The 16,044-nt window shown below is 41.4% G+C and overlaps 1 protein-coding gene across 2 annotated transcripts in view; it reads right to left on the bottom strand.

The window, feature by feature from the left end:
• Positions 1-16,044, bottom strand: part of PIP5K1B (phosphatidylinositol-4-phosphate 5-kinase type 1 beta) — a 323,321-nt gene that overhangs the window by 26,018 nt on the left and 281,259 nt on the right. The window lies entirely within an intron of this gene.

Below are 16,044 nucleotides of genomic sequence, written 5' to 3'. Positions count from 1 at the left end.
ATCCCTGCCAGTACTTGTTGTTTGTTGATTTATTGATGATGGCCATTTTGACAGGTGTGAGGTGATACTGTGGTTTTAATTTGCATTTCTCTGATGATTAGTGACATTGAGCATCTTTTCATATGTCTATTAGCCATCTGTATGTTCTCTTTAAAGAAGTGTCTATGCAGGTCATCTGCCTATTTTTTAATTGGATTGTTTATTGTATTGGTGTTGAGTTTTTTAAGGTCTTTATAAATTTTTGAAATGAACCCCTTATCAGATATATCATTGGCAAATATGTTCTCCCATTTAGTGGGTTTTCTTTTCGTTTTGTTGATGGTTTCCTTTTTAGGAAAGACATTTTAGTTTGGTACAGGCCCACTTGTTTATTTTTTCTTTTGTTTCCCTTGCCAAAGGAGATGTATCAGAAAAAATATTGCTACAAGATATGTCTGCATTTTTACTGCCTGTGTTTTCTTCTATGATTTTTATGGTTTCAAGTGTAACATTTAAGTGTCTAATCCATTTTGAGTTTATTCTTGTATGTGGTACAAGAAAATCCCATTGTGGGTTCTTTCCTCATTTGTCAAATATTAATTGACTATAAAGGTGTGGGTTTATTTCTGGGCTCTGTATTCTATTCCATTGGTCTATATGTCTGTTTTTATGCCAGTACCATGTTGTTTTGATTAGTATGACCTTTTAGCATAGTTTGATATTGGGCAGCACGATTCCTCCAACTTTGTTCTTCTTTCTTAAGATAGCTTTGGCTATTCAGGGTCTTTTGTAGTTCCATATAAATTTTGGAACATTTATTCTAGTTCTGTGAAACATGCTATAGGAGACTATTCTGTGTGGCATGGGCCCAGCTCCTACTCGGAGATGCACAGGACCCATGCCCACGGATAGGTTCTCCTGTGGGGAATCAGGCCTGCATTGTACCTAGACTGCTATGAGACTTGCTTTTGCTAAAACTCCCTCACCCTGAATTGAGGCACAAATGTTTACTGCATATCTTTAAAGTAACTTCCTAAAATCCATGCTAAATCTTCCAAGGATGAGCGTAACCAGTTCAACCACTTTTCCCTTTGCATTTGCAAATATCCTTCTTCTGTGATGTGATTAGTGGCATCATCTCCTTTGTTTTCTGTAAAAGGTAACCACCTAAAGTGAACCTGTGCATAGTTAATGAGGACCATCATGTAATGTGCCCATAAAAGCAATAAAGGCTGGTTAAGGCAAGGGCCGAGGCTTTTTCTTCTCTTGAGAGAGAAGCCATGCTGTCCCTTTTCCTCCACTGGACTTGGTAGTCCGTGTGAATTTGTCTCATCTCAGCTACAACACCGTGGACTCTATGAGTTGGGGTCTGCCATTTGTATCTTCATAGGAATTGCATTGAATCTATAGATTGCTTTGGGTAGTATGGGCATTTTAATGATGTTAATTCATCCTATCACGAACACAGTATATGCTTCCACTTATTTGTATCTTCTTCAGTTTCATTTTTAGTGTGTTATAATTTTCTGAGTACAGGTCTTTTACATCCTTGGTTAATTTTATTCCTAGATATTTAATTTTGTAAATGGGATTGTTTCCCTATTTTTCCTTTCTGATAGTTCATTATTGGTGTATAAAAATGCAACTGATTTCTGGGTATTTATTTTGTATCCTGCTACTTTACTGAATCCATTTATCATTTCTAATAGTTTTTTTTGTGTGTGAAATCTTTAGGATTCTCCATAGACGATATCATGTCATCTACAAATAATGACAGTTTTACTTCTTCCTTTCCAATATGTCTTTTATTTCTTGTTGTGGACTGACTGCTGTGGCTAGGACTCCCAGTACTATGTTGAATAAGAGAGGTGAAAGTGGACATTCCTGTCTTGTTCTCAATGTTAAGGGAAATGCTTGCAGTTTTTGCCCACTGAGTATGGTGTTGCCTCTAGGTTTGTCATATATAGCCTTTATTAGGTTGAGGTATGTTTTCTTTGTTTCCACTTTGCTGAGAGTTTTTATCCTATATGGGTGCTGGATTTTTATCAAATGCTCTTTTTCTGCATCTATTGATATGATTATGTGATTTTTGTCCTTCCTTTTTTTTTTAATATGGTTTGTGACATTTATTGATTTGTGGCTACTGTACCAACCTGTATCCCTGAAATAAAACCCACTTAATTATGTGTATGGTCTATTCAATGTATTTCTTGATGTAGTTTGCTAATAGTTTGTTGAAGATTCCAGCATCTATGTTCAGCAGGGATATTGGCCTAAAATCCCCTACTGTGACTGTGTTCTTGTCAGTCTCTCCCTTTAATGTCCATCAAGATTTGCTTTACACATTTAGGTGCTACCATGTTGGGGGCACAAATATTTAAAGGGTTATACATCATCTTGTTGGATCACTCCTTTTATCATTATGTACTGTCCCTTTTCTGTTACTATAGCCTTTGTTTTAAACTCTGTTTTGTCAGGTATCAGTATTGCTACCCCAGCTTTTTTTTTCATTTCTATTTACATGAATATATTTTCCATCCCTTTACTTTTCATCTGTTTGTATCTCTTGCAGACAACATATACATGGGTCTTGTTTTCTTATCCATTCAGCTACCTTATGTCTTTTGAATGGAGCATTTAAGGCATTTACATTTAAAGTGATTATTCATAGGTATGTATTTATTGCCACTTTATTCTTTTAACTATGTTCCTGTTCCTTTCTTTCTTCTTCTTAATGAAGACCCTTTAACATTTCTTTTTTTTTAATTTGCTGACATTGGTTAACAAAATTATATAGGTCTTAGGTGTATATTTTATTGTATGTTCACACCACATGTCAAATCTACCAGCGCCTGGCCTGGGGCAGGCCAGTAGAAGTCCCACGGCTCCCTGAGATCCACCTCGGTCTGTTGGGCTCTGTCACTGGAAGAGCCTCTGGTGGTACTCGAGTTGTATGAGGTAGGCTCTCAGTGAGATACCAGGTGCGGCGAGTGGTGTTCACCTCAGCTTCAAACCTGGTGCCAGTGCAGTGTCAGAGGTCACTCGATAAATGTCCCACAGTAACCCAAGATTAGTTGCCACCTGCTGGGTGCTTGCACACCTTTGTGGTGTGGGCAGGGTCTCAGACAGTTTTCAGGGCAGGGCCAGAGGAGTTTATCAGGCCCAAAGAGACCAAGATTTGGCATGTGAAAGGAGGGCTCTGCACTGGTTGCACATGGAAGGGAAAATGGCCTTGTCTTAGAGCCACACAGCTCAGTTTGCCCAGGATTCTCCCCAGACTTCAGCAGGGCGGAGCCACTAAGAGTCAGAAGGGTGGGGCTGCTGGGAGCCTGAAGAGTGAGGCTGGCAGATCTATGGGGGTGGGGGGCGCCAGTCAGATTGGAGGGGTGGTGGTGGTGGGGGAGGAATGCAGTACATGAGAGTGACTCAGCATGGGGTTCCCAGTGTCTGTCCCACCTTCCTTCTCCTGGAGCCCAGGGTGAGGGATATGAACACGATTTTGTGCATTGGCCCTTTAAGAGGGCTCTCACGTTTTAACAGATTCCTCTCTCTTCCTGGAGAGAGTTTTTCAGAGCCAGATGTTATTTGGGCACCTCTTCCTGGCTCTGGTGCTCTGGGCGGTGAGGCCTGGTGTGGGGTTGAAACCCCATGCTCCTCAGGGGGAACCTTTGCAGCTGAGACATCCCTTCCAGATCTCAGCCACGGCCCCTAGGAATGGGGCCAGCCCTCTTCACACCTCTGACCTTCTTACCCGTCTCCATGTGGTGACCTCTCTTCAGCTACTCTTCACTTGGTTATTCAGGCTGATTGCTCTATATTTTGGTTGGAATTCCAATGTGGTGCTGGGAGGACATGACTGTAACACCCACCCACTCTACCACTATTTTCTTAGTATCCTCCCTTCATATCTTTTGATGACTCAGAATAAATGATATTCCCAACCTAAGGCAGCATCTATTGATTCCATATGAAGGGCACTGACTCTCTCTACTCTGCACTTCCTCCTGACATTTGCTATTTATATTTTATTTATTTTGTTACTGTGAATGATATGCTAAGTAACCTTTTTTATTCCATTATCCACACACCATATTTCCTTTCATTTTCCACATTATTTCTTCTGTGTCCCTGCTTTCCCTCTTACTTCATATCCGATACACTTAAAAATTGCTTTTATCTCCACTTTGTCATGGCTGTTACTATTTATTTTCTATTTTGAAATTTTAATTTAATTTTTCCTGCTTTGTCCATGAATTGGCTCCAAAATTAGAAAATTGGTATATACAGTTTACTATGACTATGTAAAACACTGCTAATTCCTGGCCAGCGGTGAGTTAGTATTACATTTCCTTCTCTGGGTGCAAAGAAAAATGTTCCCAACATCGAGGTTAAATGGAGTCTCTCTCTCTCTTTTTTCACTTTTGCTTAAATCCAGAACCCAGAGGGTGTCTTCACTAAGAGCAGCGGCCTGGATATAAGCCCGGCTTTTCTGGTTATTAGGTATAACACTGGGCAAATCACGAAACTGAGCTCTTGGGTCCTCATGTGTGGAGAAAGAATGACCGTCCCTGCCCAGCCCCCTCACAGGGCCATCAAGAGGACTAAGTCAGACATTGTAACTGGAAGGAAAGTCAACAGGAGGTAATAGTCTTCTGTGTGAACAACGGGAGTATCACTGTGACTCTTACCTCTGGGACTCTGCCCCTTTTCTAGGTTGGGGAGACGGAGCTTTGATGAGATCTGCTTGCATAGACAGATTTATCATAAGACTGTGGAAAGAAGTCCATTTCTCCTTTTCTAAGCTTAGCTACCAGAACATTAACTAATAACAAATGTGGACAGGAAAACTCTACCTGCAGAGAAAACCCACAAATACAACCTGGCCTCAGATAAAGCCTGCAAACTCTTCTTCAGTCCTAGAGCCACATTCGCCTTAGGGGAGGGCATATTCCAACAGGACTCAGGCATTTCAGATGTGATAGTCTCTCAGAAAAGCCCCTGCTCTAGCTCGGGTGGGTTATGGGGTGGAGGCTGCTCTCAGCTGTGGAATTCTGGAGCCTGGGCACGGGGTTCCTATGTGCAGCCCGGCTAGTGTCAGGATGCAGCACATCGCATGCCCCCGCCAGCAAGGAGCATCTCCTTCATGCTGAGGCCCTTTCTGAGGGTACAGTGTGGACCCAGAGACACAGGCAGCACTGTGCCATAGTCACCTTGTACAGACTGTGAAACCACCCACACTCCAAACACACCCTGCTGAACAGGAGGCTTTCTTTGGGGATGTTTCTTTGTCTTTTCAGCCACAAGCATAGCTGCTGCTCTTCCATGATCTCTAATTTTTGCTAATTTTAGACCAGGAGGCCTTCTGTTTCAAAAGAAGGCAAGCAGGGCATAGGCTCTCTCTCTGTTATGAGCTGATGGCTGCCATGTGGGTGTTGTCTTGGATTTAACAGTGTGCTGACAGGTCTGCTCGTGAAACTGGGCTCTAACGTTGACCCCAGACCCTAGGAGCATTTTTTTTCTAGTTGTAAGTGTCTTTCTGGAGACAAAAACAGGTGTCCTCACAGACTAACAGACCGAGTTGGATCAGACTCGTCCCAGAGACTTGAGCAGGTGTGGTTAGCAGCTAAGTAACCCTAATCTATCCTCACGAGCACAGTGGAACCAAAATTAATGGAATTCAGGTAGCAGAGATGCTACTTTTACCGCCTGAACCCCATTAAGAAGCAAAATGTCCGTCAATAAAGAGGATCCAGTGCAGGGACCCAATACAGACACACACGTGACTGATAATCAAACTCTGCCCAATTGGAATTTCTTTGTTTTCCCTCACCCCTTCCGCCTCCCTAACCTTAAATGGCTTAGTTCCAAGACTACTCGTCCAGACCCCACCCCCCGCCGAATTAGAATTAATAAATATGTCCAATTTCTGCTTACCCTCCTAAGCCTTTGTTTAGGGACAGTACTTTGAGTCTTGTCTCTGGCCTCCTCATTCGGTGGCCTGATGAATACATCTCTTTGTCTCTGAAACCTGCTGCCTCAGACTGCTGGTTTCTCTGAAAGCAGCAAGCAGCAAACTCACTGTCTTTGTTCTGCTTAGGTCTGTGGGCAGGAAGCCACGGCTGTTCAGAGAACAGGAAGCAACTGAGCTCCCACCACCAGCAGGTTTAGAACTAAGCAGAGAAATAGGGTGAGTGAGGGCCCTCCGTTTGAAGATGGTATGTGTGGGTGCAGAAACCTTTTCACAAAGGAATCGTCATCCAGCTTCAGGGCTTTTTTCATGGTGTATCTTTATGAAATTTATTTTTCTTTCCAACATCCACCCAAACATTTAAAGCCAATGGCCATCATTAACTGTGATGACTGTATTGCAGACACTATTTCATTTATTTATTAAAGATAGCCCTGGCAGGTTGGGTCTCTTCCTATTTATTTTGTACGTGCGAGTAGTAAGGCGCTTGTCTCATCACAGCTAATAAATGGTGGTGGCTGGATTTGCCTCAAGCTATCTGATCACCGCGGAGCTGTCGCCCTTTGCCGTGCTTCTAAGATACCCCCGGAACAATGGCTCAGTTATAAAAGAAAAAAGTAGACTTCTGGTCAGGATGGGGGAGCAGGTAAAGTCTGTGCTCACTTCCTCCCACAACCACATCAAAATGACAACCAAGTCATCAAACAACCATCATTGAGAATATTCGGAAGACTAGCTGAATGAAACTCTTATAAGTAAAGGTATAAAGAAGCTGTGATGAGACTGGTAGAAAAGGGGTGGAAAAGTGGAAAGGACAGGTCCCACAGTGTGGCAGTTAGGGATTGGGAGGGATATATCGGCTGCACAGGCACCCCTGAGAAGCAAGGTCCTAGAACCATACCCTGCTCCCCAGCCTGGGCCACCAGTACCAAGAAGAGGAATCCCTGTAACTTCTGGCTGTGAAAACAGGTGGGGATTGTATCCTATGGAGTCCTAGACAGTCCCCTTGAGGGGCCTACACACAGACTTGCTCACTCACAGACTCATTCCCTCTGGGCTCCAGTGCATGCATGACAGCTTAAAGAGCTCCAGAGACATATGGGAGGAATTGAATTAACTGGATTCACAGCGAGGGCTGGAAAGGCAGGGTGAAGGCATTGTCTCTGGGGACTATAGCACTGGCAAGCACCATTGATCCTTTAGTGAGCCCTCTCCTCACCTAGCTGACAGGTGCAGGTATGCACCAAATTCAAATTCTTCGTTAATCTAACACTGTTTGCCCAGCTCTGGGGAATCAGTGAGACCCTCAACCTACCCACCTCTTACATAAGGCTCAAGCCACTCCCAGCAGCTTTTCCACATAAGCAACCTGCTTTGGCTCATACTGCAGAATTTCCTAAAATCTCAGAGGTTTACTAATCCCCAAGAAGCAGTGGCTGAAATCAGCATGTCCTATACCTCTTGCTAAGCAGTCCCAAGATTGCCTCAAGTGGTGACTGGTCTCATCTTGCATTGTAACTCCCATCAGATAGCCCCAAGCCTGACATAAGCAACAGTCAGCATTGGTTTGGAATGCAGTTTCAACTTAGCAGCCACAGGCCAGCATAAGTGGTGGATGTTTTGGATTACACTGTGGTGCCACTAAAAGCTCCTGAGCCTGGGACTAGTTGCAGCTGGCTCCAGTTTACAATATAGGCTCTCCTAACCACCTCCAAGCCCAGTACAAGTGAGAATCAACTTTGCAGCTTCCACCAGATGTCCCTAATCCTACCTTGGCTTTCACTGGAGCTCCTCTTAAGAGTCTGCAGAACCAACTCACCAGGTAGCTGGCTTCAGACCACACCCATGCACTGCCCAACCAGTCCTCATGTGGCACACCTGTTGGAGAGACTTGGCTGGCACAAGAGCCCTGCCAAGGAGACCCCTGTTCTGTGGGATCATTTTTGTATAACTGTTTGTCTGCTATAGTCACAGCCAGCCGTCTTAGCCACTCAACCTCAGGATCAATCCTACCCACCGGCATGCCAACATCAATTAGGGCTCAACTACAACAGGAGGGACTACAACCCATACAAGGGACACCCCTGAAACATCTGGCTCAGGTGAACAGGGAGACTGCACCACTAGGCCTCACAGGACACCTACAACATAAGACCACTCTGCCAACACTGGGAGACATAGCAGATCTACCCAATACACACAGAAACAGAGGGAATCAGCTAAGTTAGGACAAAGAAACATGTCCCAAATGAAATAACAGGACAAAATTCCAAAAAAAATAACTAAACAAAATGGAGACAAGCAATCTACCAGACACACAGTTCAAAATACTGGTTATAAGGATGCTCAATGAACTAACGGATGATCTCTGTAAGAACTTCAAAAAAGACACAGAAATCATAAAAAAGAACCAGTAGAAATGAAGAATGCAATAAGTAAATATATATATATATTTACACACACACACGTACACCACACACAAGAGGGAATCAACATCAGATTAGAAGGAGCACAGGACTGAATTAGTGATCTGGAAGAGAAGTAAGGAAAAACTACTAATCAGAACAGCAAAAAGAAAAAAGAATGAAAAAATGAGGATTGTTTAAGGGACCACTTGTATAACACCGTATGTACCAACATTCACATCATGGGGGTACCAGAAAGAAAAGAGAGCAGGAGATTGAAAACCTATTCAAAGAAATAATGACTGAAAACTTTCATAACCTGGTGAAGGAAACAGACATACAAGTCCAGGAATTGCAGACAATCCCAAACAAGACAAACCCAAAGAGGCTCACACCAATATACATCATAATTAAAATGCCAAAGGTTAAAGACAAAGAGAGAATCTTAAAAGCAGCAAGAGAAAAGCAGTTAGTTACCACAAGGGATCTAGCTCCCTTGAGACTGTTAGGTGATTTCTCAACAGAAACTTTGAAGGCCAGAAGGGACTGCACAAAATATTCAAAGTGAGAAACAAAGACCTACAACCAAGATTACCCCACCAAGCAAGTCTTTTTTATAAAATTTATTCTTGGTTATTGATTTTGGAGAGAGAGAGGTAGGGAGAGAGAGAGAGATGAATTTGTTGTTTCATTTATTTATGCATTCATTAGTTGATTCCTGTATGTGCCCTAACCAGGAATTAAACTGGAAACCTTGGCATATCTGCATGATGCTCTAACCAACTGACCTACATGGCCAGGGCATTCACCAAGCATGTCTTACCATTTAGAATTGAAGGAGAGAGGAAGTTTTCTAGACAAGTAAAAGCCAAAGGAGTTCATCGCCACTAAATCAGTATTACAAGAAATGTTAAAGGTACTTCCTTAAGTAGAAAAGATAAAAAATATGAATAAGAAAATATAGGAAAGAAAAAACTGTACTGACAAAGGCAAACACTTAACAGAACAGTAGATCAACTATAAAGCTAGTGTAAAGGTTAAAAGGCAAAAGTAGGAAAATCACATGTAATTACAACAATAACTCAAATGATACACACACAAAAGAAGTAAAAAGTAATCATAAAAACTTAGAATGTGTCCAAACTTAACCAACCATCAACTAAAATAGATTGCTATACGTGGCATTTATTCCCAGGATGCAAAGCTGGTTCAATGCCCCCAAATCCATTAATATGATACACCACATAAACAAAATGACAGATAAAAATCATATGATCATATCTATAGAAGTAGAAAAAGCATTTGACAAAATCCAGCACCCATTATGATAAAAATTCTCAACAAAGTGGGGATAGAAGGAACATCCCTCAACGTAATAAAGGCCATCTATGGAAAAACCATAACCAGCATCTTACTCGATGGTGAAAAGCAGAAAGCTTTTAAGATCAGAAACAAGAAAGGATGTCCACTTTTATTACTTTTATTCAATCTAGTACTAGTGGTCCCAGCTACAGCAGTTAGACAAAAAAACTGAAAAGGAAGAAGTAAAACTGTCATCATTTGTAGATGACATGGTACTATATTTAGAGAACCCTGAAGATTCCACCAAAAACTATTAGAACTAATAAATGAATTCAGTAAAGTGTCAGGATACAAAATTAATATTCAGATATTGGTTTGCATTTTTATATAATAATGAACTATCATAAATATAAATTTAAAAAACCTTCCCATTTGCAACTGCATCAAAAAAATACCTAGGTATACACTTAACCATGGAATAAAAGACCGGCACTTAGAAAACTATAAGACATGAAGAAAGAAACTGAAGAAGGTACAGGTAAGGGGAAGGCTATGCTATGGTGTGGATAGAAAGAATTAACATTGTTAAAATGTCTATATTATCCAAAGCACTCTACAGATTAAATTAAATCTCTATCAAAACATCAATGACATTTTTCACAAAACTAGAACAAATATTCCTAAAATTTATATAGAACCACAAAAGACCCCAAGTAGCCAAAGCAATCTTGAGAAAGAAAAACAATGTTGAAGGTTTCATGCTACCTGATATCAAACTATACTATAGTAGAGGCCACAGTAATCAAAACAGCACAGTAATGGCATCAAAACAGACGTATAAATCAATGGAACAGAATAGAGAGCCCTTAAAATAAACCCAGGCCTATGTGGTCAATTAATCTATGACAAATCTGCATAATGGGGAAGACAGTCTCTTCAAAATATGGTGTTGTGAAAACTGGACAGATACATGCAAAAAAATGAAACTGGATTACTTTCTTATGCCATATATAAGAATAAACTCCACGTGGATTAAAGACTTAAATTTAAGACTTGAAACTATAAAACTCCTAGTAGAAAACATAAGCAGTGTCCTCTTTGACACTGATGTTAAAATTTGTTTTGTCTATGTCTACTTGGGCAAGGAAAGCAAAAGAAAAAAATAACAAATGGGATTGCATGAAGCTAAGAAGTTTCTGCACAGCAAAGACAACCATCAACAAAAGGAAAAGACAACCCACTGAGCTGAAGATGTTTGCCAATGATGCATTCGATGAGGGTTAATATCCAAAATATACAAGGAATTCATAAAACTTAACTCACCCCCTTAAAAAATCCCAAATGAACAATCCAATTAAAATGTGGGCAGAAGACCTGAATAAACATTTCTTTCAAGAAGACAAAGATGGCCAACAGACATGAAAAGATGCACAAGATCACTAATCAGGAGGGAAATGCAAATTAAAACAAGGAGATAACACCTCACACTTGTTGGAATGGCTATCATCAATAAATCAACACACAAGTGCTGGAGAGGATGTGAAGAAAAGGAAACCCCAGTGCGCTGTTGGTGGGACTGTAAATTGGTACAGCAACTATGGAAAACAGTATGGAAGTCCCTCAAAAAATTTAAAATAGAACTACCATTTGACCCAGCAATTCCACTGCTGAGTATTTATCCAGTATTTATCTAACGTAATCCAAAACACTAGTTAAAAAAGACATGCGCCCCTATGTTCACTGCAGCATTATTGATAATAGCTAAGATACCGAAGCAGACTAAGTGTCCATCACTAGATGAATGGATAGAGAAGAGGTGGTACATTTATACAATGGAAAATTACTTGGCCAAAAAAAGAATGGAACTTTACCATTTGCCACAACATAGATTTACCTGGAGGGTATTATGCCAAGTGAAATAAGTCAGGCAGACAAAGACAAACACCATATGATTTCACTTATATGTGGAATCTAAAATACAAAGTAAATGAACAAAACAGGAACAAACTTATATATATGGAAGAAATTGATGGTTGCTCAACAGAAGGGTGTTACGGGTTGGATAAAAAGGTGAAGGGAGTAAGAAGCACAAATTGGCAGTTATAAAAATAGTCATGGGGCTGTACAGTACATCACAGGGAAAATAGTCAGTACCATTGTAATAACTATGTATGGTGCCAGGTGGGTCCTGTCTTACTGGGGTGAGCACTTAGTGTGACATAATATATACCTGAAACTAATATAATATTTCATATCAAGTATATTTAAAAAATAAAAAATTTTAAAGTAAATAGAAAAAGTGGCTGTTTCTGACTTAATCAAGACAAATAAGAATAAAGAAAGAATAGTAAGAGAAGCTTTGATACCCCACATACTTTGCCCATGATCCATGCAAAAATTAATTTGAGATGGATCATGGGCAAAGTATGAAAGCTATGAATATTAAACTTCTAGAAGACAACAAATCAGAAAGTGTCCATGACCTTGGGGGTCATGACTAGGAAAGGGCAGAAGGGAATTTTCCAGTGTGATGGGAACATTCTTTATTTTGGCCTAGGTGATGGTTTGGAGTGGACACATTTGTCAAAATTTATGGAACTGTTCACTTAAGATGTGTGCATTGTACTGAATATAAAGGTTTCAATGATGAACTATGAGTATCAGAAACTGTACCTGCTTTCCCACTTGCAAGACTTTAAAGTCAATTCAGATGCACACACAGTGCCTGCTTTTTCCCAGGTGCTGTGCTAAAAGCCAAAAATATGTTGGCAAACACTTCAGACCCGTCTGGGTCACCGACTTAAGGAGCTTTCAAAAATATTAGGAACAGATAATAAATGTTGAGAAACAAATAACTACATATATTATTATTGTAAAATATAAAGATGCAAGAAAAATCCACTGAGAAAAAAAAATTAAACTTGACAAAGTAATTTCTATCTGACTTCACAATATGGAATGGCTTCTGCTCTTTCAGAAAACATGCTTTCTTGTTCATATTTGGCAGAGTGTAATATCAGAATTACTTCTCTTCCCTGAGCTCTTATCCATGGAGTTGAGACAGAATATATTTAACTAGGCCTCAGAGTTAAGGTGTGGAGGGGGAATAAGAAATTGTAATGTGAATAGTCCAAAAAACATGCCAGATAAGTGGCATGCACTGAAAACAGTTAATTATACTCTAGCTAGAGAAAGACCCCCTCTTAAACCCCAGGGGACCCATGGCCTCCAAGACTGGGAGGAGCACCATGGTATGTAGAGGGATGAGCTAGATGAGGGGCAGGAGAGCTGATTCTGGTACAAACTGGGGCCTTGTTAGCAGAATGTGCTGCAGCTGGGTAAGCGATCTAACCTCCCTGAGCCCATTTCCTTGCCTGTAAAATCAGGACTTTGAATTGGATGAGGTCCTTCCTGCTTTCAAAAACTTTGATGCTTAGCCTACTTGGGCCTATTTCAACTTTCTCAGAAAACCAAAGTTTGAGATCAGAGCAGCAGATCAGAAATAGTGTGGTGAAATGGAAAAACCTTTCACTGTGTAAGCAAATGGAACCAACAGGGGTTTAAGGTAAAATGAACAAAGAATTCCCACCCACAGCACCATTATTCCCTACACGGCACCTCAGTGACATAACTCTATGGGGCGGGTTTGCAGTCAGGTACCCTGCAATCTCTTTACACTCACTGTTATCAGAATTGAAAAATCCAGAATGACAAACATTTATTCAGACAGGTGGTGTTACAGGTCGAATTGCGTTCTCCCCTAAGACTCCTATGTTGAGGACGCGCCCTGCCACACACTTCAGAATGTGACTTTATTTGGGAATGGGGTCATGGCAAATATAATTAGTTAACACAAGGTCCTACACTAAGATAGGGTGGGCTCTAATCGGATGGGTGTCCTTATGAAAAAGGGGAATTTAAACACAGACAGGTACACAGGGAGAACACTATGTGAAAATAAGGCGGAAATGGAGGTGATGCTTCTGCAAGCCTGGGAAGCCAAAGATTGGCAGCGAACCACTGGAGGTGAGGCCACACGCAGGGAACAGAGACCCCTCAAAGCTCTGAGAAGGAGGCGACACTGCCAACATCCTGGACTCTTGTGCCCCAGAGCTATGAGACAACAAAGTTCTGTCATTTAAGCCACTAGCGTGTGGTACTTAGTTTTGCCAGGCTACCAAGCATAGGCAGCATAAACACGTAACGGAAGACCTTGCTTTGGCAAACAGGCTGGCTCACCAACGTTCTCTCCCTTTCCTCAGCTCAGGACACACCTGTAACCTTAGCCTGCAGGAAATTTGTACTCTGGGTACTTGAAAAAGAGTACCATTCCAATTCTTTACTAAACATTACCTTTTCTATCTTTAAAAAGGAAGTTCCTTCTTCAGTAGAATCCACCAAATATTTGCTGAACCTTTATTATTTACCAGGAATCTTCAGACAGCATTTGTGCCTTAGTTTTGAGACTTTACTCAGGTCCTCCTCCTGTGATTGTGCTAAACAGGCACAGGGCTGAAATGACCATCCCTATCCTCCGCATGAAAGTGCATCATCAGTCAAAACCGAGATTACAATCATGTCCTCAGAAGTTGCTGTGAAAAAATATGAGAACATTTTCCAAGGCAGCCTTGTGATCACAGATGTGTATTGTAATTATAACCGTGCAGGGCTATCGGGAAACCACAAGTGGGATTGATTTTTCGGGTGCTTGTTAGCTGCAGAGAGGCACAGGATGACAGGCAGGCTTCTCATGCGTGGCTAGGCCAGCACCAAGCTAATTACAAGGACTGACTTGAATGATCGGAGAGTGTCACAGAAACTACAGGTCTCTGCTGGAGAGGTGACCACCCTGTCCTGAGGTATTAGGAGTGTAAGCAGTCAGGGAGGGAGAGAGGAGTGGAGTCCTGATCTGACGCACACAGAATGGGAGGTGCCTGGCTGAGAGACTGGGAGGGGCACCGGACTGGCCTCTCTGGGAAGGCCTGGGACTTACTCTGGCTTTCAAATAAACCATGGCTCCGTTTTGATAATCTATGGCAGTGGACATTTAACTTCTAATTTTTCTTATAAACCCAAATAGTTTTATGAAGACAAAAACTGACAGTGTGGTGTGAAGTTCACATTTAGATAAAATTTTCAAAGAAAGCCAACACAGACCTAAAGAGAGGTGACAATGGCGTTCTGGGTGCAGGTGTGCGTGATGCCGAGAACTGATGGATCTCATGATTCGAGACAGACTTACAGGCATTAGTTAATTCTCAGGACTAGAGACATTTTGTTTTGTGTTCTAAAGTAAACCATTGCTTCAGTATACAAGTTTAATCCTCTCCTGAGTCCAGGGCTTTTGAAACAATCCAACTAATGAAGTGATTTGACGAACTTGTGCTGAGAGTGACCCCTGCCACCAACAGTTTCAGAGCTCAAACACCAGAAAGGCTCCGAGAGTTTTCACCCTAAGGCAGGGGCCCTTCTCTTCACCCTCACACCTCCTGTGCCATCTTCTTCTCCTCCCCAAATGCCTCAGCCAGTGGCTTGGAGGGACAAGCTGATATTTATAACTTCATAGTTGGAAAAGAAAAGGTCTCCTTGTCAAATTGAGAATCTGCACCTCTCAGACGGAGTGACCTGCCTGTGCATAAACTCCAATAAGAGACTTCTCTTCTGCATCCAGTTTCCATCCCCCAGACGGTAACTTGGTAACTTATCAGCTGGCTTAGGGCCCTATTGGAAACAGCATTAAGCTCAGGCAGGGGATACTTTGGGTCATAAGTTTCAGACATTCACAGTTTTTAAATAGTCTCTCAGCCCTGGTGGGGTAGTTCAGTTGGTTAGAGAACTATCCGGATACACCAAGGTTGCAGGTTCAATCCCCAGGTCAAGGCACATACAAGAATCAACCACTGAATGCATAAATGGGTGGAGTAGCAAATCTCGCTCTCTCTCTCTTTCTTTCAAACAAATAAACAAACAAACAACAGCCTCTTATTTACATTGCCAAGGACTTTTTTTAAAAAAAGACAAAATATTCTGGGTACAGAACTGAATCCTCATTAGTTGCTTGTTCTTTACATTGTGTCACCATTTCCCCAATCAGGACCCACATTTAAAGAAAAATGATCCTAACCACTTCTCTTCCTTCCCACCTCCCATCCCTCTCACCCCCAAATAATATATCAGTAATAGCCAAAAAACTACACACGTGCTATGTTGTAAAAATGCACTTAACACCACTGGGAAGAAAGCCGTGGGTTGTAGAGATGCCCTTTGAAGATCGACAGTATCTTTTTGCTCTCCCACACACTCATTCTGCAAGTTTTTTCCAACACAGGAGGCCCTTTGCTTTTCTCATCAAAATACACAGTGGGTCACCCTGAGACACATATCCTCCCT

The sequence above is a fragment of the Phyllostomus discolor genome, chromosome 3 (assembly GCF_004126475.2).
Source record: "Phyllostomus discolor isolate MPI-MPIP mPhyDis1 chromosome 3, mPhyDis1.pri.v3, whole genome shotgun sequence".
Taxonomy (NCBI): Eukaryota; Metazoa; Chordata; class Mammalia; order Chiroptera; family Phyllostomidae; genus Phyllostomus; species Phyllostomus discolor.
The sequence above is the reverse complement of the archived record's forward strand: the minus strand, read 5'-3'. Positions and strand labels throughout refer to the sequence as shown.